The following is a 27,851-nucleotide window of genomic DNA, read 5'->3' on the forward strand; positions in this document are numbered from 1 at the left end:
GGGCAAAGGTTGATGAAGCATAAACTCATTTCCCAAATCTATCCATCTCCTGTGACTCTTTGTTGGGAGGCTGGATAGAGGAACTCTCCTCTGCTAGCTTCTTTTTAGTGTCTGCCACCACTACCATGGCATCTACAGCAACTCCTTTTGAACAGAAGAGTTTATCCTCTGGGGCTATGATAATTTTGTCTGGCCTTTTGGGGATTGGTTTGATGGCATCAAGGACCTTCTACACCCACTGAGAGATCAACTCAATGACCTCGTCGGCAGGTGGAGATACCCAGGAAGTAGATGGGTGGGTACTAAAAGCCTGCAGGTACATGGATTACTTGGTTGAAGGGCCAAGGGACTTCCAATCACCTCTGTATTTAAGGATTTCCAGGACTTCTCCAAAGGAGACATCATCAAGAGGTGACCTGGGGGACCCTTTACCCTCATCGAAATCTGTGTCATCCATGATGGACTCTTTTGGAGAGTCCATTATGTTTCCTCTTACACAACTTCTTCTGAGAGAACCTCCTCAAAGCGAACATCTGGGGAGGTTTCAGAAGAATGGACATTCTGATGGGTAACCTGAGGCTGCGGTACCCACTGACCTTGTGGAGGTAGTAGATGATGCTCAGGGGCCAAGTGAGTCAGAGACAGGGGTTTCAAGGAGGATGGAACTGACAGAACTAGAAGAAACTAATGACCTCTTCATGACATCAAAGGCTGATCCACCAAGGGACAAGTGGGACTTTGGAACCAAAAGGGAGGACCTAGGTACCAAAACTACCCCCTGCCCCAAAGTGGTCCCTCTCAAGGTCGAAGCCAGATCCGAGCTTGTCTGTGTTGATGTTCCTGGGCACTGAGACTGCTCCAGTAGCAAGGAGGTCAACCCAAATGCCCCAGAACCAACAGGCAAGCTACGGCTCCAGGAGGACTCTAGTTCTGAAACAACTGAAGTGCTCAAGGCAGCAGTCTGTTCCAACAAAAAAGATACATTCAGAACTGACATGGTCTGTTCTGGTAGACTTAGAACAAAGGACTCTAAACTATATGCAGAGGTTAGAGGAGGAGGTAAGTAAGGTGGAGTAGAAGGTATCAGTGCCTGTTCTGAAGGGGTAGGAACAGATGACATCCCCGACACCCCTTGGGTCCAAAGTATTTTTATCACCAACTTCTCCACATTGTCTTCTGTTAGACTCCTGGAAGAATGGGCAGAGACCACTGAAGGGGATTTTGGCCTATTCAAGAAGGGAGACAATGGCCTGTCAGCAAAGGGATCTATATTGTGTCCTGGGAAGTGGTGAACCGATAGATACCAATTCCTTTGGTGCCGATGGAGGTATAGGAACAGAAGAAGTAGATGCAGATTCTGAAGCATGCTTTGGAGTCAAAGATTTAGAAACTGACTTCATTGGAGTTGAGGATCTTGAAGTCTTTCTTTTTATGACTCAGTGCCAAAGAAGAGCTTTGGGCCGTGGCAGACCACCACTTCATCTTAGATCTAGAGGAGGTAGAAGAAGTAGAAGTATGTCCTGATTTGGTTTTGATGTCCTGTCCAGATATAGCTTCAAAGGAGGAGGGAAGCAGAATTTCAAAATAAGTTTGTTTTCCCTGTCTACCAACAATTGGTGGCTAAAAGCCTGGCAGATGGAACAGTCTTTTTGCAAATGCAAGGGTCCCAAACAATAAACACATAAGGAATGTTGGTCTAAGCAGGGAATTTTATGGCCACATCTTGAACATTTCTTAAAGCCAGGTGAAGCCTTGTCTTTATCAGCCATAGTGAGAAGTCAGCAACAAGAGACACGTGAAAACAGACTCACACTCACACACCTCAGGGAAGGGAAATTACCACACAAAAATCCAATAAGAAGGTGAAAGGAAAGGCAGAGAAGGAAAGACAGAGATTTTTTTATTAGAAGGAATTACCAACAATGGTAGTAAAAAAAAATACCTAGCGGTAAAGAAAGGGTAAGAGATACCAACAATGGTAAGAAGAGCTACCTAACACTAGATGGGAAAAGGAAATAAGTGAAAGTTTTGCCTAAAAAAAATGGCTGAAGAGTTTAAAAGATGTGATAAAAAGGGAATAGGCTAGAAGGATATTAGAAATGAGGAAAAAAGAGATTTAATAGAAATTTTCTACTTAACTGAATAAGGTTTAAGAGCGTAACGGAAAACCACATCTGAAGCTGAAAACAGCAAATGAGATCTGATGTAATCTACTCTAAGCATTATGGGTAAGGGATGTGCTTGAGAGTTTTTGGAATCCATGAGCTATAGAAGTGGTGGAGTCAGTTTGGAGTCTTCAGAACCGAATCCACCCATTGATGACAAAATGAAGATTGACAACATCAGGTCCAATTTTGTACATTAAACAATCTCAGAAGAAAATAGAGAGGTGGTAGGTTTATTAAAACAAATGATGAAGCAAATAGCAGAGGAGGAAAGAAAAGAAAATGGAAATAAGGTGGAAAGTGGTATAAAAAGAAATGGCAAAAGAGGTAGCAGATGAGTGACACTCAGACAATGAAATGGGCTGAAGAATTAATGAATGAAAAATTAATGCAGAGAGCAGATGCTTTAGGAGTGGCATATAAAGGATAATAACAGATATAGTAAGAGGGGAAAGGAAAGCCAAGGTAAGAAGGACAAAATAAAACATAAAAATGGATATAAAGGGGGGATTGGACATATAGGTTACTGAATGTGGTGTTTCTTGTTTAGCCCTACTTTTCCTTGTGTTTTATGCATTCTCTTTTTATTCTTCATTTTGCTTATTAAGTAATTACTCTTAAAGTCATTAAAAGGGGTGTGTAAATTAAATTGTAATGACTGATACTGTGAATAAAAAAGTAATAAAAATTGTAGCTGCTGATACTGAGCTGAGATGATATGGATGAAGGAATAGGAAATGGATGAATAATGAGAAATCACCAGCAATCAGTAGAGTTCTAATGCACCATGCATGAGGATTGCATAGATTGTAATTGATTTAAGTAATAATTATTTGATGTATAAAATGCCCCAGTTCCAATCCAATACACTCTGCAGTTCTGTCTTTTACAAATCCTTGCTGGTCAAGGTATACTAGGCCCAGTAACAGCCTTTCTGGCTTCTCAGCAATCACTGTGGCCAAAGGATTTGCATTCACATTTATCAAAGAAATGGGGTGGTAGATACCCATATCTGTCAAATCCTGGCCTGATTTAGGCATGAATATGACTTAAACTCTAATAAAGGACTGGTAAAATCCCTGTTAATCTGGTTTTATTACATGCATTTCAGAATTGAAGAGTTCCTTCCCCAATTACTTTTTAAAAGTCCCCTCCTTAACCCATCCTCTCCTGGAGTCTCTCTCCTCTTTGAATCTTCCAACACATTCAAAATTTATCCTAGTACAACTTCACCATCCAATACTTTACTAATGTGTGCATTAATACACTCCCCCGACCAAACTGTTTTGGTTTTCTTGATTTTTCCTAGGAGGCCCTTGACTAGATTTGTAGATTTACCTGACAGAGTCCTCCACAAATGATTAATCCTGTCCCTATCTTGAATTATCTTTCTAGAATTACATTTCAGGGAAGAAAGAAACATGTTTTTTTTCCAATAATTTAGCTGCTAGTGGAGAGCATATTTTGAGATGCATTAAGTTCATATCCACCCCCCCAACACTGGGTAAACATCTATAAAACAGTAGTCAACACCCAACCCTCTCACTATATTAAGCAGTACCACCTGTTCATCTTATAGCAGCATGGATTTTGGACTGGGTGAAGTACTATGACAGTACTTTGGTCCCTAGCCAATGACATCTTGCAAAGCACCGATATAGGCTTCATTATAGGTGCCATATTTATAGGCCTGACAAAGGCATTTAAACTCACCACCACTACTTTCTTCTAACAGACTAATTAAAATTGTTATCAGTCTAGACAGTACTCTCTGGTTTAACAACTTCTTTACTGAAAGACACTTCACAGTAAAAATAAGACTCTCCCAGTCAGAAGCTGTAACTATTATCAAAGGTGTAGCACAAGGTTCTGTTCTCCACCACACCCTTCTCCATGTTTATTAGTAAACGTCCTTGTGACCTCCCCCATCTCCTACTCATTCCCTATGCTGATGACATTGTCATTTACCAATCAGGTCACTCTCACACCAACATTCAATCCTAATTCCAGTCAATCTTACATGAGCTCCATCAATGCCTCTTAATCTACTTTTCAACCCCTCCAAGACCAAAACTATGCTTTATGGAACTTCACAGTAATTTGCCAAGGACCTGACTCTAATTATCCTTCACTTACACATCCATACCATGGACATGGCCTCTATCTTCAAATACCTAGGATTAGGGCTTGATCAGTCTCTAAACTTCCATTTCCAAATAAACCCAGTGGGAGCTAAATTAAAATCCCTCCTTTTCTGGGCCAAAACAATCACTTTTCTATCTCAAACAGCCAGAGCAGCCACCGATAAAGGAGTTATCTTCTTTCAGCAAGAATATGGACTATTCATTTTTACATCTAAATATCACTGCACTCTAGAAATATAAACTGATTATCCCTAGAAGCAAACTCGGCAGCACTGCACATGCATTCTCCTCACAGGTGCATACACTTTACCATGGTCTCCCTATCAGCCTAATGGAAATCACTTACTCCAAAGTCAGAATGCAACTAAAAAGGTAACTCTTCATACAAGCCAAATAATCCTTCTTCAAGACAGATCATATCAAACAAAACAATATTCCTGTCTCCTTTCTACTTCTCTTCTTTTCTAACAGACTTGCTAAAGGTTGACCCACTTTAGAAAGTAATGCACTGGTCAAGAGTGTATTCATGTCAAGCGTTGCTGTTATATATATGGGTAACAAAAGTGAGTATAGTATCTGTCATATCTAATTATGTAACATGTGTTTGGTCTACTTTTAATCTTTCTGTCTGTGCAGCTGTAACATAATCAATTTCCTGTGGGATCAATAAAGTAGTTCTGATTCTTATGTTGTGCATTATACTCTGCTTGCTTACTAGAATATTCATATACAGTGTTTCTGTGTAACTAATCTGAACTACTTTGTTATTGATTTGTTAAATGATATGTATTTCACCCAAGCTGAGCCTGAAATTGGTCAGTATTGATCAGTGCATTACCTTGGTGTATGTGTGTGCGTTTATGTTTGTGTATATGTGTGTGCGTATGTTTGTATGTGAGTGTGTGTGTGTGTGTGTGTGTGTGTGTGTGTGTGTGTGTGTGTGTGTGTGTGTGTGTGTGTGTGTGTGTGTGTGTGTGTGTGTGTGTGTGTATGTGTGTGTGTGTGTGTGTGTGTGTGCGCGTGCGTGTGCATGTGTGTGCATGTGCATGTATATATTACAAATTAAAGGAGATGGCATGCAAGTAGGAGGTCAATTCTATGCATTATGGCTCACCAGTTCACTTTGGACAGAGTGATCATAGGATCATTGGAGGTTACTAGAATATCGACCTAGCCATTTCATCCCAATGTAATACCATAGACACTCTAGTCAATATCCAGGTTTGTATTTATTAATGACTGCCCGTGTCCAGGAGGGTTGTGGGCGCTATCCCTGGTAAGAAATTGCAGTGCCCCATCCACTCATCCAGGTTCCTCTTGAACAGTGTCATAGATGTGCTCTGCTTCACATGAATTGGCAGCCTATTCCAAAGAAGCAGCAGTCACTGGAAGTCAAATCTGCCCCTCCAGCACGTCCTATTCAAGTTGCGGGCAATATTTAGGTCCATGGAATGGGTAGCTCTAGTTCTGTTTGATTTACGGATGTGCAGTAAATTCATTAGGTTTGGGTGGGCGATTGCTCTCTAAGCCAGGCAAAAGTCTCCCCTAAGAAGTCTATATGATATTGAGTACAGTGACAGGGACTTTAGTCAGTCTGTGTAAGACACATGCCAGAAACCCTTGATCTTCTTAGTTAGAACCCACTGAGGTCTCTCCACTTTCTTCTCACGTGCTTTGTATGGTACATGCCAAAAGGGGCATTATACTCAATTATGGGTCTGATTAGTGACGAATATAGAGGGTTATAACCTCCTTTTCTCTAGAGGTGACGCCTTTGGTAATCAAGTGTGCTACGTAGGAAGACTTCCTTACTATAGTAGACACATGGTGGTTAAAGTTAAGGTCGCAGTCTACTTGTGATCCCAGATCTCTTATCACATTATAGGTACATAGGGTATTGTTAATTTGACAGTGTGAGGGGATATTGTTTTTACCGAAGGGAATGATGATGCATTTCTTTGCATTCAGTTTAAGACCATGACTAAGACATCAGTTGCTGGCCTGTGTAAGACCCTCCTGAAGTGTACTGACATAATTTGGGAATTCAGTTGCACCCACAGCCACAGCTCCTTAGTTTTGGCCTGAACTTCTGAGAAGTATATACCAAACAGCAGGGGGCCCAGCACTGACCCTTGTGGCACCCCACTGGTGATAGGTCTGCTAGTTGATGTGGAGTCACCCACTTTGATAGAGTGTGACCAGTTTGTGAGACAATTGGCAACCCATCTTACAACAAAGGGGTTTACATTCAGTTTGCTAAGTTTACCAGTAATGCCTGAGTGTGGGATTGTGTCAAAGGCCTTTGCCAGGTTGAAGTATACTGTGTACACAGATTTGCCCTTGTCAATGGCCCTGGTCACATTTTTGAAGAACTCCACCAGGTTTAACAGGCAGGATCTGCCCTTGACGAAGCCAAATCAAGTCAGAACCAGGGTTTGGAGGTCGCCTATGGGTTTATTTATGAGGTCCATAATGATATGTTCCATGGCTTTACAGATGAGGCTGGTTAGACTTATGGGTCTATAATTCCCTGGGTCTGTTGCTAAGCTACCTTTGTGGAGGGGGAATAACTGTTGCTGTTCTTCATTCTGCAGGAACAAAGCCAGTGGTTAGGCTGTGATTGAATAGGGTACTTAATGATGATGCTAGTTTATGTTTTAGTTTGTTTAGAAGACAGCCTAGGTTGCCATCTGGTCCCACAGAAGCTGTGTTTTTTGCCTTAGACAAGGCTTTAATGACCTGCTCTTTGGATATATAGGGTTGGGGAGTTGGGTCAAGGCTTGTGATAAGTTTGGAGGGAATAAGGGAGTGAAAATTTCACCAAATCTGTCTGCTAGCAGGTGATACAATGATGTTCCTTAGGAACAGACTTAAAAATAAAACAACAAATTATGCTGGCTATAATTTGAAGAGGGTTGGAGTTCTTTTTAGAGGTTGCTAACGGTCTCTGTCCTACCTCATTTTACCACCCTTTTACCTCTCTTTATTTTCTTTTTTTATCTTCTGTCTCTGCTTTTATGAAGCAGTGTACTATCACCTGACAGTGATGGCTTTATAACTCACACTGGCCAATTAATCCAATGTGTATTCGACCATTTCCTGCTAGCAGTCCTCACATACCTCCCCACTGTCATATGCTTCATTCTTTAAGAGACATCATTGGGCTTTGTTTTTGTCCAGTAATTCATACTACCCTGAAGACTTTATCTGATTGCTCTACTCTCCAAGGTCCCTTATCTTCCCTTCATTGTAAAACAAAACAAATCTAAGGACCTTTGACCCCAACATCACATACACCTTCTCCCAAAAGAATAAATTGAATGGTTTTGTCTCCCTTTGGGGGAATTCGTGTAATTATAGGAATACCAAAAGTATCCCTAATGTGCTAGATTAAATAAAAAATGATAAATGAGGACAATATATAATATGGCATAGTGACTGCTGAGCCTGTGAAATGTATTGCTCATTCTGGGGATCACCTTTACAAGATGGTGTCTCATGGAAGGGAACTAGAGAGTTTCTAGCTATGAGATAGGCAAACCAGTGAAAGAGAAGGGCAGATCAAAGAAAGGCAACTGTCTATGGTAACTAATAAGTAGCAACTGCCTCTAGGTGTATGTCATGGCTGATACCACCTGATGGAGTCAGATTCCTGACCTCTAGGTCAAGAGTGGATTCAAAGGAGGAGTCTCCTATAGGTACACATGAAACACAAATACAATCTGGTAGGTGCTTTTAAAACCTATAAAAGGGACAGGAGATGTTCTGTAAAACTGTCAAAGGAAAAAGTATGTTGAAAGGAAGAGAAAGGTACTGATAACTAATCTTTCCTTTAATAACCACATTTAAAAAAAAAAAAAAAAACATTAACAAGTGTACTGAAATTGTGTGGACTGAGTTTAACCTAGTATTGGAAAGGATAATCGATTACTGAATTTTCTTGACTGGCATCTTATGACTGACTGTCTGTATGTGATTGGACTTTTTTTCTGTAATTTGTGCAATTAAGTAATTTCCCCCTCTTTGTAAATAAACCTTAACTTAAAAGTCCCACAGACATTTTTTATTAATATAAGCACAAACATTTGTTGCATTGGTGCATATGGTGGGAATAAGAACAGTCTTGCTATAACTGTGAATTTCCTGAAAGTAATTATTGTGTCTGAGTCATTCTTTCATATCCCAGGAAGGAATACAAGCCTTCCTGAAAGAAATGCTACCTCCTAAAAGTTGTATAGCCTGGATCAGTGGCTCTTCCAGCTTGTGTGCTAAACTGTATAAGAATAGACCCTTGTGCCCATAAGACTATTGTATCTGGCAAAGGGGGTCCTCTTGGCAGTCAGGAGATTAGTTTTTGAGTAGAAATATTCTGTTTGTGACTTGTTTCTGTGAAGCTAAAAACTAGCGTGTACAAAAATTATAGGTGCTGTGTTCTGTTACAAATGATAAAAATGAATTGCAGCCTTTATAAACTCTACTACAGGTCTTTGAGAGAGATGTACAGCCATGGTCCAATACTGTCTCAGCCTTCAATACAAAATATACCCTATACTAACCATTGCAGGGAATTTTGAAAAACAGTACGTCTCACAATATAACCTGGAATAGAAGATATGGAAGCTTATTGCACACTCATTAGCAACTTAGTAAATGGGCATTTGAAAGTGACCTTAAATCTTTCAAACAGTTAATTGTTTTGGTAGAATATCACCTGTTAACTGAAACTGTAAACACCAAGTCAGATTTGTATGCACTAACGGGTACTACCAAGCCTTCACCTAAGTACGAGTATTTCGTATGCTTCTTTGCCTGCAGAAAAGAAAAATGTTACCATCTGTGTTGATTTGTTTTAAATGTTCTAGAAAAGTGCACACACTAATACTATGCAGAGTTCCTAACTATACTAACTGTACCTGCATGAACGGATAATGCTGGACAAACTATACCTGAAACAATAGATATGAAATATGATAATACTGAACGTTTAAAGACTAGAACTGCAGAGGTTGCTTTTTTTGCCACTGTGCTGTTACTAAAACAGATGTAAAGAGATGCAAGTATTATTGGACTCTGGCAGCGTTACTACATTAGTTGTATCATAATATGCTTGTGAGCATAAAAGAACTAGTAAACAGAAAATTGAAGTAATAGTTGTTCATAGAGACACAAGAGAGTAGTCTAACAGGTAGGAAAGGAAACCCTTAAAGGCAAGGCTTTACACTGAGAAACACAAGTGCTTGGTTCAATACATGAAGTGTTAATTGGCCATGGCTTTCCCCAAATCAAAGAACCTTGCAACTATGGAAGATGTGAGGAGAAAATAGCAGGATATATTGTCAGAAATATATAATCCCCTTAAATAAAAAGTGTAAAATTAGAAGCCACAAAAGTAGCAAAGATTTGGCACTAGGTGGAAGAGTTAGATAAATCTGATACTGAGTCATGCCAAATGCCTTCATTATTATTAAAGCAATAAGAGGCCAATGTGGAGATGGACCAAAAACAGTACCCAGTTAAGAAGAAGAAACAGATGAATCTCATAGTGGAAGAAAAGAGAATGGAGAAGCTGGACAGAGTCATAAGCTTCTCCCTGCTACACTAAAGCACACATTCGGAAACCAAGGCAACAGTATAAAGGTAAAGAAAGATAGCTACTGAAAACGAGAAAGGGAAATTACCTGTAGCTGTACTGGAAAAAATATACAGGATAAATTAGATATAATTAAGAGCCTGTGCCTGTATGTATAGGAGAGGCCACAGCCTCCACATCAGCACAGAATCCAGATGAAAATGATGCGGACTTGGTTAATCTCCAGATAAACCATGTCAGTTTCAAGATGACTCAGCAGGAAGGCAAAGACAATGACTGGAGACAGAGATAATATAGTGAAAGTAGATGTGAAACAAGGAAAAAGAACAATCACACTTCAAACCTGGACTTTGAATTAAGAAATGACCCACTGAACCGCAAAACCAAAGTTACAAGGCTTATTGGAGCACTTGTAATACAATTAGCACATAGCCACATATTGTGTGGTCACTAAGGGATAGGTAAGATAAAAGCTAGTATTTTAGCCAGACTTACCAACCTGCTGTTATGAAGGCTATACAAAACATGTTTGCAACTTGTCCAAGATGTCAAAAAATATTACACAACTCACTGTGGAAGTGCAGTTGTAGACTATAGCAATGAACATTAATAAGGTCCATCAGCATATCTGGTTATTATGTAACCCATTTTTCTGAGGCAGTACCCCAAAGATGAGATAATGTAAAGCCGACAGCAAAATAACTAGTAATGCTATTTTCTTGATTTGGATCTTCTGGAGAAATTACATCCAGACTAATAATGTATCAAATCTGTCAGATTTTTAAAAAAGTAAAACAGCTAAGGACATCAACAAACAGATGGGGTAGTTGACTGCTTTAATAAAACTGTGTAGTCGATCTTATGAAAGGCTACAGAACAGGATGGGAGAAACTGAGACAACTGCTTCCATATCGCTTCTTTGCTGTCAAGGAAATACCCCAAACCTCAATTAGATTCATACATTTGAACTGCTATATGGAAAAAGTCCACAAGGCCTGCTAGCTACAAGAGAAAACAAACTATAAATGAGAGGAGAAAAATGTTTTTGTGATACAATATTTTACAGATGAAGCTGTAAAACATGAAATAAAATTACAAAATAATATGATTGTGGAAAAGGAAACAAAAACAGTTATACTACAAAAGTATTCCACATCTTGGAGAAAACCTGAATGTTCTGAAGGAAGTATGTTTACAAGAAGTTAATACCCCACAGCACTGTCCTGAAGGCAACATAGGTGAGCCATGGAAAATATCTCAGAAACATGAAGGAAAATAATCTGTACTGAAGAGTAATAACATTTCTTCAAAGTTGCCTGGCAAAACCTGTTAAATCTAGCACAACATAGAAACCACGCATTATGAGAAATTAAATTAGAAACCATACCAAATTTCAGAATCCCAAAAACCAAGCAGGTAAAAAAGACTCAGAAAACGCACAAATATGGAGTCCTACAAAAATCCCCACATGAGTGGAATAGACCCATTGTACTGGTCGTCAAGCCTGATGGATATGAATTTGCAATAGCGTCAGAAAATTATATAGTATTTCTAAATTTGATTCATATCCCATGCCAGAGTGGACAAACTGATTGAAAAGTTGGGCAAAGATAGGTTTCTGTCCACTTTTGACCTAACAAAGGCTGCTGTCAAATTCAACTAGCCCCTAAAACAAGGGAAGTTAATATTTTCTATACCAGGTGGACTCTGTTGTAGAATCTTGCCTTTTGGTCTTCATGAAGATGCTGACATAATTCATATGTCTAGTATGAGCTATGCAGCAGCCTACCTGAATGATGCAGTAATATTTTATGAAGATAGAGAAAGCCATCTCTCTAAAGTTTAATTAATTTTTGCTAATCCAAGTTAGTTATGGTAAAAGCCAGTTATTTGAATGAGGAGATAGTCCAAGGGACAGTGAAACCACAAGCTGGGAAAACTGTAGTAGTATGTAACTAGGAAATCTCAACCACTAAGAAAAAAGGTTAAAGCTTTTGTTAGCCATGGCTATCTATTATTGAAAAACTATTCTGAATTTTACTACCACTGCTTGCCATCTGACCGACCCGAGTAAGGATAAGGCTCCCTTGAAGGTTAAGTGGACAGTTGAAGTAGAACAACCCTTCAGGGAACTAAAATATATGATGCTTTGAAAACCAAACACCAGTAGCTCCAGACTTTTCCAAGCAATTTTAGTGCATGCAGATACCTCTGACATAGACATTGATGAAGGCTTGTCTCAGACCATAGATGAGGAAGCTCATCCCATTTGTTATATAAATAGAAATTTGAGCAATGTTGAGGTACATTATTCAGCTACCTTGCTGTGAAATGGTCTGTCACCACCGTTAGTAGTAATTATGTAGGGAATTTGTGTTAATCATTGACCATCTCCTCTAAAGTGGCTTTACCATTAGACAAGCTGAACCCAAAATTATCCAGATGGGTTTTGACCTTCAATCCTTATAGTTTTAAAATACAACATTCTCCAGGCTGCAGTCGCATGAAAGTATCTCTAGTACCTGACAAAGGGACAGCATCTGTTGTCCTGTAAGACAGAGAGTAATAGAATTAGCACTGCCTGCATTGCCTGTGTGGGAAAAGTATGTTGAAAGGAAGAGACTGGACTTCAAGTACCATTTGTCTTGCTGACCAAATCTGAAAAAATATCCCTGTGTAGCCTGTATACAAAAATGTTATGTACTGAGTTGAAATGAACATTGGAAAGGTTATTCGTGCACTGTTTTTTGTAGACTTTGTGTGTTGGTGACTAGATTTTTTGCAAGAGAGCATTTTCCCACCCTTGTAAATAAATCACAACTTACAAAGTTCCAGAGACTGTTGTTTTAGTAATGTAGGCACAGTAATTCACTACAATTACTTACAGAACAGTTAACTACAAGTGAATCAACAGTCAGAACTGAATAATAGTTCTCATTCTTGATTGAGGTAAAAGTAATCTGTATAACTCTGGCCACCAAATCCACAATCAAATACTTCAGTTTAAATATGTGATGACCAGTATAAGTGACTAATATTCTCAAGAGTAACTGCTCATCCCCTTTTCTATTAAACAACAGCAAATTAGATTACAGAACAGTTTGGTAGAGTCTGACTATTTCACCTGTATTAGGCAGGAGAGCATCCTGGGTAGATGAATAAAAATAGCTTACAGTAAAAATAATAGCACCTGCAAGCTACTCCATTTGGGAACTGCTGGTGTGTAGACAGTGATACCTTAGAAAACTCATTAAAGCCGTCACCAAAATCAGAACCTCAGATTCTCAGCTAGAAATACACACTGAAGCTAGTTTAATTTATTCAACCATTTCCATATTTGTGGAAGCTTTCTGTGGCTGGAAACGTGATTCTTGATTTCTTGACAGTTTAGCTTCTACAGGTATTTGGGATTTATTACAGCTTCAAAGGTTCCTGTAGCTGACTGGCTGGAAGATCTAACATCTTCACTCAGTCTAATAATAACTAATTTCAACCACCTTCTTTATTTTTATTTTGTTTGCTTTCCAGGGAAGAGTAGAACTGACCTCCATGGACCTTTTTCAGGCATAGCCCGAGAGCAATGTCTGGTTAAGTGACTTGCTCAGAATCACACGGTTAGACAATGGAAGCTCAAGGAATCAAACCTTGCACTACAGGACCACAGAAAACACTTTGTTAACAGCTCCTTAATCCTTTATACCAACTGCCAGACAACTCTATCTTCTTAGTGAGCCACTCTTCCCAGCTCCTATGGCTTTGCCCTGTCTGAGCTCTCACATATTGCTGTGTCAGTGCTTTTCAGAATTTGTCTCAAATTTGATATTCCTTACTCATGAAACAATTTTTCATCTCTGTCTGGAGTACCTGTATCTGTCTGGTCATCTTTGCCTTTGTACCTTGTGTCTCTTCCTCTCAGACTTTTCTTCCAGGTCAAGGGTGATCTCCATTAGACTTCTTCCTTCCTCTGGAGGAGGTAGATCATATACCTATCCATATTTCATCAGCTTCTGAAGAAAACTTCCCCTTTCTACCCCTCTCTGACTATGATGAGAGACACTGATGTGGAGGGATGTACAGTTCCATGAGAAGTGCTCTTAATTCATGCAGAGAATGAATATTCTCCTATGGCCATACATAGCTGCCACTAAGGAAGCAAGACATACTTCTCAAAAAATTACAGATTTAAGCTCTGTTCTCACCTCTGCATTTGCTAATTACCCCAGGATCAAGTCACAGCAAATTCCTATCATCATTTCTTCTACCTTTATACCATGGACAAGGAAAGCATTGTTTGACAGCCAGTCCTTTACAGAATAGGACTGGATCTTGTAAACAGCTTGTCTGGGTCTGGAATAATAAAAGGTCCCAGACGGTTTATTCTGCTGAAGTAGGGCAACTAATTGCAGAAATTACTCTGTTTTGGAAGAAGTTATACTGACTGTCATATATCTGACAAATGTATGTTCTCTTTTCTAGCCCTGTTCTCAACATCAACCATATTTAAACTAAACATCTAATTTCTGAGGCTGCCACGGTGGTGCAGCAGTTAGCGTTGTTGCCTCACAGCAAGAGGTTCTCTGGTTAGATTCTCGGCTGGGGTGCCTTCTGTGTGGAGTTTGCATGTCCTCTCTGTGGTTGCATGGGCTTCCTCCAGGTGCTCTGGTTTCCTCCCACATTCCAAAGACATGCAGTAGTTGGATTGGTGACTCTAAATTGGCCATAGGTGTGTGTGTGTGTGCGAGCGTGAGTGAGTGGTACAGATGAACTACTACAGCAGGGCTAGCCACCCAGCAGTGTAAACCTTGGCTGCTGATTTTTACTGTTGAAGTGAAGCCCCGACCCCATTTGCAAAAACGGGAAAAAGGGATTGTGGATGGATGGTTGTTTTCTCTTGTTCCTCAATTACTGCCGCTTGTTTGTTCATAATTATATGCAGGTGATCTCTCGCCGATTCCAAGGATGTTACAAAACTGTTGGTTCCTTCCAAGACAGCTCTACAGACCACTTCTTTCCATCATTTGCATAGGACTTAATTTCTTCATGGGGCATTTCTCTTTCTATTCTTTTGCTGGATGGCTACCAATGCTTTCCTTAACCAATTTAAATGCAGCTAGGAATGATGTAGTTGCAAGAGATCAACTCACCATCTTGAGTTCTAAGATATGCTGCCAGATTGTTTGATTTTAACTGAATGGATGCAGGATTCATCTAACTTTGAGATAAAAATTAAACCACGGGAAACAGTTGTAATATTACTTATAAACAGTCCCAAGGTGTAAATTCAAATACCTGAAGATGAACTCAAAACACGCCAATGGTGCTTAATGCTCCTAGTCTGAGCATATCATATTAGCCCTGATAAACCCAGTTTAAATCTATGTGTATTTGATAATTTTGTTATTGAACGACATTAATTAACATGCAACAATTTTATTATTTACTAAAAATGCAAGTTGGTTGGAATGTGAGGTTAGAACTATAAAAACAATGAAAACATAGAATTAATATTGATAGTTTATTTTAATATATAGTGTATCTACTTAGTATTACATGGGGGTACACTTTTTCATATTTTGATGTCCTCTGTACCATAATACTTGTTCAGTTTTTCTAAAGCATGTGCAATGTTAGGCATAGGACTGTATAAAACTTATGACATCTTTGTTGCACTTGAGTTTTCAGTCCAAAAATTAAAATTCTTTGAGCAACACAGTGGATTTCTCTTTATAATAATACTAAAACCATGGACTTAAGAATGGGGCTTTAAATTCCAGAGAAGTTGTCTAAACTGATTCTAGGACACTAAACTGAACTATACAAACATTGTCTCTCAGCAGATGGTAGGTGGCATGAGAATTAGATAATGGGTGGGAGGGATTATAATCCACAAAACAGCATATTGCCAGCAGATGTCTTGCTGCAAATGATAAAAATACTGAAAATGTTATAAATACACATAAAATCATTCAGTTAAATACACATCCAATCAACCCATACAAGTAGATGATTCAAAGTTAGCAAGCCAGTAAACAGACCCAGTTAAAATTAAAAAGACATTGGCTAATCTAATCAATATAAGTGCACGAGATTTGGATCAAATATATTTTCTTTGTATGCCAATATAGTGCATTTCTTTCTGGTTAAAACTAAATAAAATGTGCTTTATAAAATCAGCATACAGGTTATTTTTAATATCACAACAAAAAAGCTGACTTGGTGCCTATGAGAAGAAAGGCAAGCAGTTAAATGTTGAACAAAATGTTCTATTGGTTATGAAGCATTTTGACAATTCTACAATAGGTCAGATATGTATTTTCATCTCAGCAGGAAACAGGAAATGATTGAAATCACTTGGGTCTCAGTAAAGCATAGGCAGATTGTCATGAAACATTGATTCAGTCATGTATGTATAACTTGCAAGATAATTAATGATGGAATAAAACTGCAAGTGCCCCGTACCTTAGAAGGAACTTTAGTAAAACAGTAAAGTAACAGTGTACATTCTCAAGGTAAATACAACAAAAATGAATTCATGAGATACATCAGTTAGAGAATATGTATGTAAGGAGTAAGTTGCTAGTAAAACAAGTGAATACATAGCTCATTATCATGGATATTCAAGCCTAAACCATATACATTTACTTTTCCAAATTCTTGTTTTATTAGCTTGAGTGGTTGATATTTTTATATCATTTTGTGACTCTGACAATTTTATTTTAATTTGTTCTTTCTAGCTGTCTATCAATCTATCTATTTACTGGAGGCAAATAATCTACTGTGGAATTTGTACCACTAAATAAATGAAGATTTAGTATCATTGCTTCTTGATTTCACTTATTTTGTAATAGCAAAATAGTATTATGTCCTATCTTCTACTCATCTAAATCTAAGGAGGAGAAGGAAACCACACTCACTACAATTCCAGTCTCACATAGACCTACCACGACAACAAACCAAACACATAAACACATAAAAACATACTCGGAGGCTCTAAATAAAAATCTGCCTAAGCAGCAGAGACCTCCAAAGCAGACACCCAAGCAACCGCTACCCCAAAACAAAACACGTGCAACACATAGCTCACAAAGCCAGTGTGCCGAACAGTCACAGCCCTTAAGGCTAAACAACACACCTGATACACTTGTAATAGGTGACTCTATCATCAGGCACACTAACGTCCCGCTCACCAGGCTGAACAAGGAGAAGGTCACGGTGAGCTGCTTGTCAGGCGCTAGGATCCGCCACATAACACAAGCACTCAGATCACTCCAAGGCAAGTACAAATATGACTCAGTCATTGTCCATGCTGGTGCGAATGACCTGAGACGTACCTCCCTGGACTACATGAAAAGAGACATACAGGAGCTCTCTGAGCATGTAGCCCAGGCCGGTATGACCCTGATCTTGAGTAGCATCTTACCCTCACCAAGAATGATGCCACAATATGAAGACAAGATGATCAATTTCAACAACTGGCTTAAGTATTGGTGTCATTCAAAGGGGATCCAATGCCTGTCAGTCTGGGATGACATGCTTGACAAGCCATGATGCTTAGCTAGGGACGGCTTGCACCTGTCACCCCTGGGCTTTCGGATATTGGCAAAGGCTCTTGCTACCCCCATAGTGCCTTTTTTAGGCAAGGCTCAAAAGACAAACCCACCTCCATAGGTATCACAAGGGATAAGAAACTAAGAGTAATGCTACTCAACGCCAGAAGTCTAAACCTCAAGATGCATGCACTCGAAACTCTCCTTAGCATGGAGAACATCGAAATCTGTGCAGTAACAGAAACCTGGTTCAAGGATCCTGAAAGCACCCCAGCACTACCAGGTTATACCTCATATCATGCTTTTTGGCCCCAAAACTTAGACCGAACCACAAAAGGAGGGGGAGTATCAATATTCGTCAAAGATACCCACACCTCCAGGTTGGTGGCACAGCACGAAGCATCAGAGACTATCCATGTGCAACTAACAGTGGGTAAAACTGCCTTCCATTTTATAGCCTGCTACAGACCACCCTCCAAAACACAGGAACCCCACTCGGCCTTCCTGAGAATACTGGAAAATATGAAGGTCTCTCCAAACACCATTATATTGGGTGACTTCAACTACCCAAACATAGACTGGGAGCATTACTCTAGCTCCAACACCCTAGCCCAAAGGTTCCTAGAATTTATAAACTCAAATGCTATGGAACAACTTGTTACCACTCCCACAAGAGGGGAAAACATACTGGACTTGATCATCACCAACATGGGGACACTATGCTCCAGACCAGAAGTGTATCCCTCACTGGTAAGATCAGACCATAAACTAATCTCACTGGATATTCACATCCCAACCCCACCCCCTGCCCAGAAAACCACAGTGAAAAACTTCTCTAAAGCAAATTTCACACGCCTCAAAACTGAGGCGGAATCCTTCAAAGCCCCCGGGCCTGTGGAAAATATGGCCCAGACCACAGAATCCTTTAAAAACGCATTCTATGAACACCTTCAGGAATGCATGGATCATGCAATCCCAAATAAAACCAAGACCCAATCCTCCAAAGGCAGATGTCCTGTCTGGTGGACCCCAGCCATAAACAAACTATACAATAGAAGGAGGAAGCTACTACATGATAGAGCAAAATCCCAAAAAGGGAAGGCATCTCTGATCAGTATTAGCAAAAAACTACGGGCACTCATAAAATCGCCTAAGGCCAGCTTCGAGAGAAAAATTGCACAGGACACTAAGGATAATCACAAGGCTTTCTTTAGTTATGTTAGGAACCTGGGTGGGAATTCCCAGATATGCTCAGAATTAGTCCAAAATGACAAAAAATACACCGAGCCCACAGACATTGCCAACATCCTAGCTGACAGGTTCAGTGCAAACTTCTCCCCCCCCCACCAAAAGGGCAAATATCTATCCCAACAGAGTGCTGCCCCTGACATCTCAGATGCTCAGGTAAGAGACGCCCTCTCCAAAGCAAAAAACACAGCATCAATGGGACCAGATGGTGTCCCGGGCTGCGTCCTACATGAACTCCAAGAAGAGCTAAACCCAAACATAAAACTACTGTTCAATCTTAGCCTTACTACAGGATATGTACCCAAAGAGTGGCGTACAGCAACAGTGGTCCCTCTCCACAAATGTGGTGCCTCAACGGATCCTGGAAACTATCTCCCCATAAGCCTGACTAGCTTGGTCTGCAAAGCTATGGAAAGGATCATCATGGACCTCATAAATAAAGATATTGGGGACCTACAGACACTGTATCCTACCCAGTTTGGCTTTGTTAAGGGCAGATCCTGCCTCTTAAACCTGGTCGATGTCTTTGAAACAGTCACCAAGGCCATTGACGAGGGGAAGGTGGTCCACACAGCCTACCTGGACCTTGCAAAAGCCTTCGATACAATACCCCACTCAGGCATTATAGATAAGCTCACCAGCTTAAATATAAACCCCTATGTCACTAGATGGGTTGCAAACTGGCTCAAGGACAGAACCCACATGGTTAGAATTGCTGGAGCCATGTCAGACTCCAAACCAGTTACAAGTGGCGTCCCACAAGGCTCAGTCCTGGGACCTCTCTTGTTCGGTATATATTTCTCGGTGGTACAGGCCAACACGGAAGGACTGTGGCTGACCAAGTTCGCAGATGACTGCAAACTGGGCGCCATAATCAACTCTCCAGCCAACACAAGCATCCTCCAAAAGGGCCTCATAGAAACAGACAACTGGTGCCAGAGCCATGGCCTCAAGCTAAACGCCAAAAGTGTATAGTCATCCCCTTTGGCAAAACAAAGTGCCCACAAATTACCACATAGGTGGTAATCCATTACGATACAGAAGAAGTCATTAGGGACCTGGGGACCCAAGTTGATAGCAATCTCTCATTTGACAACCACGTGGCCAAAGTGGTTAGAAAAACATTTTATATAGCCCACCTAATCATGAAGGGATTCACATCTAGATCAGGGGAGGTCATTGTGCCTCTTTACTCATCCCTCATCAGGCCCATAATTGAGTACAATGCCCCTTTTGGGATGTACCTTACCAGACACCTGCAGCAACTGGAAAGACCCCAAAAGTACCTCACCAAGAGGATCAAAGGGCTCAAACAGATGACATATGCTGCCCGGTTAAAGAAACTCCAGCTCTACTCAGTGGCATACCGCCTGCTCAGAGGTGATCTGTGCCTGACGTATAAAGCCATGTCCAACCCGGAATTAATGGACATGCTGCACCTCAGAAAATCCAAATCCCATCGAGCTACGTGCTCGAGAGACTTGAACCTCAGCACTGAAATAAATAGGACATGCTGGAGGGACAGATTCATAACCCAGAGGCTCCCTTCACTCTGGAATAAAATCCCAGTCCAGGTTAGGCAGAGTCCCACGTTGACTCTCTTCAAGAGGAATCTTGATGAGTGGATGGGAGATCGTAGGTTTACCCCGGCTATCACTTCTGTGTCACTGTTAGACAGAGGCACAGTATACTAACCTCAAAAAAAGGCATAGCAAAATTAATTTAAAATGGGTGTCGAAAGCCAAGCACACTCTGGCTAGGCTTATAAATGCCCTAGGGCAGATAGCCTAGTATGAACCTATGACCCTATGAACCTATAATGACTTTTACCACCATGAGCTGAGTCATGTTAATGCCAAATGTTCAGAAGCATAGTAATACATTCAACATTGAACACAGTACATTTAAAAAACATAGGACTATAGCTTGATTTTCAGAGATGTATGTCACTACACATATCAGTTTTAGTTATTCGTGTAAAACAAATATCATGAAATGGCAAATTACATAATTAGTTCTCAATACTTAATTATTTTCAAGAAGATGTCTTATAAGGAGAAAAGTAAGAAAGAATGAAATACCTTATTTACATTTAGACAGACACTGGTTTATCTCAAAGACAGTTTTGTTTTTTTCTTTGGGCATGGAGGTTAGAACACCTGTATAAATCTAGCAAGTCTAGAAGCAAGTCAGAAGAAAGACTTTGCAACATTAAAGCGTTGCTGCTTGCTTATTTTGGGGACTTGACTGCTTTAATTGTTAATGTTTTTAAATTCTGTTGGGGCTTTTTGACTCATTGACTACATTTAAGTGTGATTAGTGATTTTTGGTAAATTAATGAACTGCGTGTGTTCTACAAATCCATTTGAAAATTTCATTGCCTGACTTGTCATTGTCTGCTGCAACTACCAGATAACTATTTGTCTTTACTATTAAGGTTACAGTATGCAATAAAGCAACCGATTGGCAGCTTTACTGCATTTTGAAATCTATTATTAAATATTAAATAATAACATATTCTTTATAAGGCAATTTTTTAGTTTTAGTTGAAACATAAAAAAATTTGACCTCTTAATGTTGTGAAGGCAAACTAAAGCTGTATATCATAATCTACTGCTGGTTTAGATCAGATTCTACAAGTGTGCACAGCCCAAGTCACAAGAAGCTGATGAATGGAGAAGTGAAAGCTGTTTTCCACAGGAAACCATAGCCAGTCGGTAGCTTCTAAATATGTACCAGCCATGATTCCTTTGTTTTGAAAGATTTCTTCTTCTTCTTTGTGATTGTGTGACTGTGAAGTTGGTATGTATATATTAGTTGGGGGGGGGATGGGTCCTCCACATGGGGGAAATTTGCAGTTTCTGTTTTTACTCCTTAGGTATTTCAAAAGCATTTGTGCTCAGCAATGTAGTCCCCAGGCATTTTGTCTGCTGGATTTCAAAAGGGATCCAGCAAAATTACACTTTCAAATAGGAAATAATAAAAAACTATTTCTAAAAGAATTGATTAAAGACCAGGTATCAAGAAAACTATATATTTTTTATTTGTTTCTTTCTTTGTTAACTGAGCAGATGGACTAGTTCTGGGACTATTTTCAGCCACAGTGTGGGTGCAGTTATAAATGCCTTAAAAGTAAGCATGTTGAACTTACAATTTTGAGAAAAAGAAAACACTGGACTAAGAAGAATTTTAAAATACCATGCACTGAAGCATATATCATCGACAGTATTTCACTCTATGTTAGAATTGCAACAGATCATGTTAACTTTCCTGAGCAATACACAGTATGCAGGCACTATGTATAGTTTAACACAACATTTAACTTATTCGTCTTCTTTCGGCTTTTACTTATTAAAGGCTTATATTATAATGTAGGGGGTTGGAAATACTGCTAGGGTATACATACTGGCAGAGTAAATACATACATTATAACACCATTACCAAGTAAAATACCTTGATACAGTACAAAATGAGGGACAGGTAATTTACATACTGGCAGAGTAAATATGCTCAGTATAACATGATTACTAAGTAAAATACCTTGGTGTAGAGCAGAAATGAGAAACAGGTAATTTACATACTCTAATCTGACTGTTAAGTGGAATGAATTAATAGTAAAGAGTTATTGCCCAAGTAGGATGGAAGATTGCTGGCCAATGGTATTTAAAATATATTTACCTGGGAACATAGAATAAAATGAATTTCTACTGAAGTAAATATTTATAGATGTACACATATACAATATTTAGAACTCTTAGAAAACAGGGGTATGGGCAATTTCCTCTATTTGTAAAGTTAGTAAGTAAGTGAAAAGGTTAGAAGGGTATAATATTTGTGTAGATTAGCCTTATCTGTGAGGCAATTTTCTTTCTGGTATCTTGTTTTTTCTGAAGTGTTTATTTTAGATGGGATCTGGCTCCCTTTAGAGCTATGTTTGAGGGCCAATCCAATCGCTGGGTACTGCAATGTGAAAATGTTTTAATTTTGGTTTCTCGGTGAGTAGGAAGAGATTTCAGTTTGAAGTCTATTTTTAGTGGAAGCAGCATCTTTTCCATAGGATTTTGAAGGCTAGTGTGTGTGTGTGTGTGTGTGTGTGTGTGTGTGTGTGTGTGTGTGTGTGTGTGTGTGTGTGTGTGTGTGTGTGTTTCGGCTTTTCCCGGTTAAGAGTCGCCAGAGCGGAACTCCGGTCGCTAATGATTGGCAGTTGATTTTTACGTGCTGAGTTGCCAGCCCTAATGCACAACCTTCAACAAAGGTACACCCATTCACGCATGTCACCACGCAGAAGACGCTCTAGCTGAGAGTCAAACCGGACAGCGTCTTACTGTGAGGCGACAGCGCTACCGCAGCACCACCACTGCGGAGTGGATAACAGTATTATAGATCTTGCTGAAACTGGCAGGTAGTAAGTTTGTTGGATAGTAATGCAATACAGTAGAGATTCGATTATCCAAACTAATTCGGACCTAGGGTAGTTCGGATAATCAAACTTTTCAGATAATTAAACATATAATTGATCTGGATAAAAAATTCTAAAATCTTGTTTTTTCTGCATGCAGGGAATATGCTTTTCAACCATTCAGCAATTCCAGTGGACAATAAAAAATATTTTCCACATACAAGCAGACGAGAAGCTCAAAAATCATGCACAAGTGAACACGTATAACATTTACGTATTCAGACCTTATGATTTTTCCTACCCATAAACTTTGGAAGTCTGCATTCAGATAATTGACGTTTCTGATAATCGATGTTCAGATAATCGGCTCTCTACTGTATTGTTGAAGTTGTTGGGAGAGACCAATGAATTGCATATGTTGTTAAAAGTAGCCTGAAGCAGTTGGGCGATATATGTTGAATAGAGGGATACAATAGGTAGGACATATTCATATTTTTTATTTCTACATTTTTACATTATAAAGGAAGTTATTTGTACTGAATGTGTTTGTAAGACATGTTAGAAATTCTACTGGATTAACATGCAATATGTACTAGCTATGGCAAAGAAATTCATCTGTTACCATATTACCACTTGTTGTTCTTGTATGGTGGATTTATGTGTAGTTTATAAGAGCCATGTGACATGAATTAACTGTATTTAAGTCTAAGTCCTAATGCTGCATAATAATAAGTTTTATTTTATGGCTTCATAAATGTGAATTGTTCCATCACATATGATCAGTTGCTGTTTCTGGTCTTAATCTATATTTTATACATGCTTCATATTGGTGTCTATACCACAATTACTTGGTTAATACACTAGCTGTATATTAAAACTAGTTGTTAAAACATTCATTTGTTAACATGGTTGGTTATCTCATCATTATGTTATTCTACATTTTACTACATGAGAGGTCTAATCCATTTATGCTTACACTCTGTAAATATATATTTATTATATTTTTTCTGTTTACACATCTAATGCATTTAAGATCTGTACCACATATGGAGATAAGCCCCCAGAGGCAATATACATTTTGGCAGCAAACATGCAAACACATAAATAAACAAGCAACTGGATTAAACAAACTGCTATTAGCATGTTCACTCTTGATGACTTCATCACATTACTCTACTGCTTAACACCAAGTTACTGTGGAGGAAAGTTGTATGTGTGCAGACAATTTTAAACATTACATGATTAACGAATACCATTTCTGTAGCAATGTAGGGCCGTACACTTAGTACAGTGGCAAGAAAGCAGTGAACATTTAGGTGAATAATTCTTTCTCTTTCTACATTATCAAATTATTAAAGTTTATCACTGGGTACAAATGTATCAGGACTGTTGGGGGAATCGTTCATTCATTAAAACTCTGTCATGACATGATGGATGTTTGGCAGTTGTCATCACCGAAGGCTGCATAAAATATTTAGCAGTGCTTGCAGATGAATGGAATTTTCAGAAAGATAAGAAACCTGCAACTACAGCACACATTCAGTAATTCATAAAAAACTGAATGCAACATCTTGATAAATAACATCCTACTGTATCAGCAGCTGAACTTATTAATTACTGAAGACCAATAATAATGGATAACTTACTTTTTTTAAACATGGTCACAAAGCACTTCTCTCCGGCATTTCATGACATACCTTATTTGGAACATGGGCAGACTACTACCTGGCAGTTGGCCCTGAGGGTTAAGGCTGTGTGAAGTATTTCCTGTGGTACAGAGTTTAATTTCCTCAGCACTCATATGCCTGCTGTGTGACTTTGAGTGGACTCTCTGGACTGCAAGCCTAGTAAATGCATATGAACCTATAAATTCCCAAAGGCAGTAAATAGTATAGGTACTATTTGCTGCATTACTGTTACCATGAAGCACACTGCATTGTGGACTACCCTGCATGGCTGTGGGAATGTAGTATAAATAGCAGATGCAGGTCATAAATGCAGTCATTCCAGCTACTCCCATTACTGCTGAGCCCATATTCTGAGAGCTAGGTACCGTGCTGCAGGTTTATTATTCCAGTATTGGAGTCCTTTAACAGACATATGTTCTAATGTCAGTTACCAGATCTCATTGCTACAGTGTAGCAAATACACTGGGTCCCAATCAAAGTTCCAGCTAGGCTGTTGTACTTCAGTGTCTTAACAACAGGACAGACTATGGTACTAGGTGACATTGCAGCATCCATTCAACTATACTGCAGTTATAATTATTCTTGTAGAACTCACACCATGTAAGAATAAAAATTGGTATCTCTTCTATTAAGCAGGTTTTATAGGTTTAGTAAGTTAAAGGAAGGAAGTCATGATTGTGAATGCAACTTGGGCAGTAAAAATGAGGTATACTGTATTATTGGCTATCCACTGACTGTGACATTAATCTATTAATGAAGTCAAGACCTTGGGATGGAGGGAGAGCATCACTATGCAGTGTGAAAGGTCATTATTGATGTCTATGAATTTAAAGAAGAAATATATTGATTTCTGCCTCCTCTGTTTTAATGTCTGCTCTTAATGTCTCTTTTACCTACTGCTGCATTTTTAATTTCCATTTTTTTAGTATCGCTTATAAAGGCTCACAGATTTTCCCTAAAAAGGAAGTAAACACTGCAGAAATATGCATAAAGGTAATAACATAACTTTTTAAAATACCTTTTGTTAGCTGAATTTTCATAATGCGCAGCACTAAATTAGTAGTGTTTTCAGTCACAGAACAGGAACAATAGAGTCTGAATTTTAATTAAAGTAAATCAGTATTACTAAATACAAATAATTTAATATTTTTTTTCTTTAAAACTAACTTGTGCAGCAGAGCAACAAAGACTAAGTCAGTAATGGATCATGGCAACAAAATGGAGCTGTATTACATCCATTGTGAGTACAGTAACACTGAGGATAATGCAGAATGATTCCAGAGTCATCAGTAACCATTAACCTTTTTAGTATATCCTCTTTGCCAGTAACATTGTTGGACAGAATGCTGGTACATTACACATGCCACTTTTTATATTAATTACCAAATTACCACACAAGCTGCATGACTACACATACAACAGAATGGACAACATTCCATTCATTCACAGTAAACCCATGTTTTTTATTATGTTATGAACCTAGAATCCTGAGCATCTACTCAGTATTACATCACTGTCATTCACATCAATATTTGAAGACTGATTTCTGAATACACCTATTAACCAACTGGTATTTGTGTTATATTAATATAGGCATTATATTTTGTTTCTCAATACCAATTGACCATGTTACATTCAGAAGCATAAATAAGAAATGAATGCTACAACACTTAAAATATATCATATGAAGAAGACATCTGCATTCCTGTAATTCTGTCATAATCTCTAACTATCTTACCACATGGGTTTGGAGTACCACAGCAGCTGCCTGCGTTAATTCAACTACCACTACAATTATGAGGTGTTAAAGCAGATATCACATGATTTTGTAACAGACTGCAGAAAAAAATAGGGTGTAGTCTATTAACAAAAATAGGTGAATAGTGTCAGTTTCAGCATGTAGCACTAGTGACGACAAATGCACAAAGGTCACAAAAAAGACCTGTTTCAACACCCTATTTTGATCAACAGTATTAAATATCTGGACTTTCAAGATGACTGTACCCTGAGTAATAGCTTGTTTCTAGCTCTCCCAGTATGAAAACAAAAACTTAGTAGAGAAGGCCAGTAGACTTGTGTTTATGGGTAAATTTCAGTAACTGGCTAGTAAGTGCACTGACTGGATGCCAGGAATAAAGAAATACAGAAGACCTGGAAAAAAAATCAGCTGCAAAAAGTGACTGGGGAAAGTTCTGCAGCTGCTCAGCAAAAAGCAATGCAACCTTCAGACATGACTTCCAATAACCTACAGGAAGATATAAGACAGCTACATACAGACCTGATTAAAGTAAACAAATCACTGATAGAGTATATCAACATAAACAACAGAAGGCTGGAAAAAATGGAAGAAGCTATAAATAGATGAGATGATAAAGCTGCAAAAATCAGAGGCTGAAATGAAGAAAAGGCTGACTGAATATGAGACTGCTCAGGAAGAGATGTTATAAAAATAATAGAATTAGAGGACAGAGCATGTAGGGAAAACCTGAGATTTTCAGCTATACCAGAGAAGCTGGACGGAACTGACTGCATTAATTTAACGAAAGCACAAATAAGCAATAGGACTGGTATTCCACAGCATGAGTTTTTATTTTAAAGGGCACATTGTATGTATGCTCCAAACCCAGCTATAAGAAAGCAATCTAGACCTTTAATAGTAAGGATGCAATCCTACCAGCAGAAGGAGTTGATTCTGACAAAACTGTGGAAGAAGGACAAAATGTTAAATGTGGGAGACAGCAGAGTGTTTGTGGAGAATGATTACTTATTGTACACTAGGCAAAAAAGAAGTAAATTCATTCCACTATTCAGAGAATGTAGAGACACAGGTGTGACATTCAAACTGCTGTATCCAGATTTCTGCAAGGTATTCTTCCCTGGGGACAAAATAATTTTTTTTGATGAAGTGCATGCTAAGAAAGAAATACAAAAGTTTGTCAACAAAAAGTGAGATGTGAAACAAAAGAAGATACTGCTTCTTGTTCCTTTGCTACTAAATACCACGGAAAGTCTGCACCCGTGAAACCTTTTCTGGTATTTCAATGGAAAATGTTGGAGAGAAGGAAGGGAG

General features: G+C 38.9%; 1 protein-coding gene and 1 long non-coding RNA gene across 4 annotated transcripts in view; one reads left to right on the plus strand and one right to left on the minus strand.

Annotated features, from left to right (window-relative positions):
* CCDC33 (coiled-coil domain containing 33) overlaps positions 1-27,851 on the minus strand; it is a 1,222,712-nt gene that overhangs the window by 940,824 nt on the left and 254,037 nt on the right. The gene's annotated exons all lie outside the window — the stretch shown is intronic.
* Positions 25,703-27,851, plus strand: part of LOC122806928 — a 43,362-nt gene continuing 41,213 nt past the window's right edge. Inside the window, exon 1 of the long non-coding RNA XR_006365570.1 lies at positions 25,703-25,774. This is a non-coding gene — a long non-coding RNA (uncharacterized LOC122806928). The remainder of the gene's footprint in view (positions 25,775-27,851) is intronic.

This window comes from Protopterus annectens, chromosome 7.part0 (assembly GCF_019279795.1).
Source record: "Protopterus annectens isolate FY-2018-M chromosome 7.part0, PAN1.0, whole genome shotgun sequence".
Taxonomy (NCBI): domain Eukaryota; kingdom Metazoa; phylum Chordata; order Ceratodontiformes; family Protopteridae; genus Protopterus; species Protopterus annectens.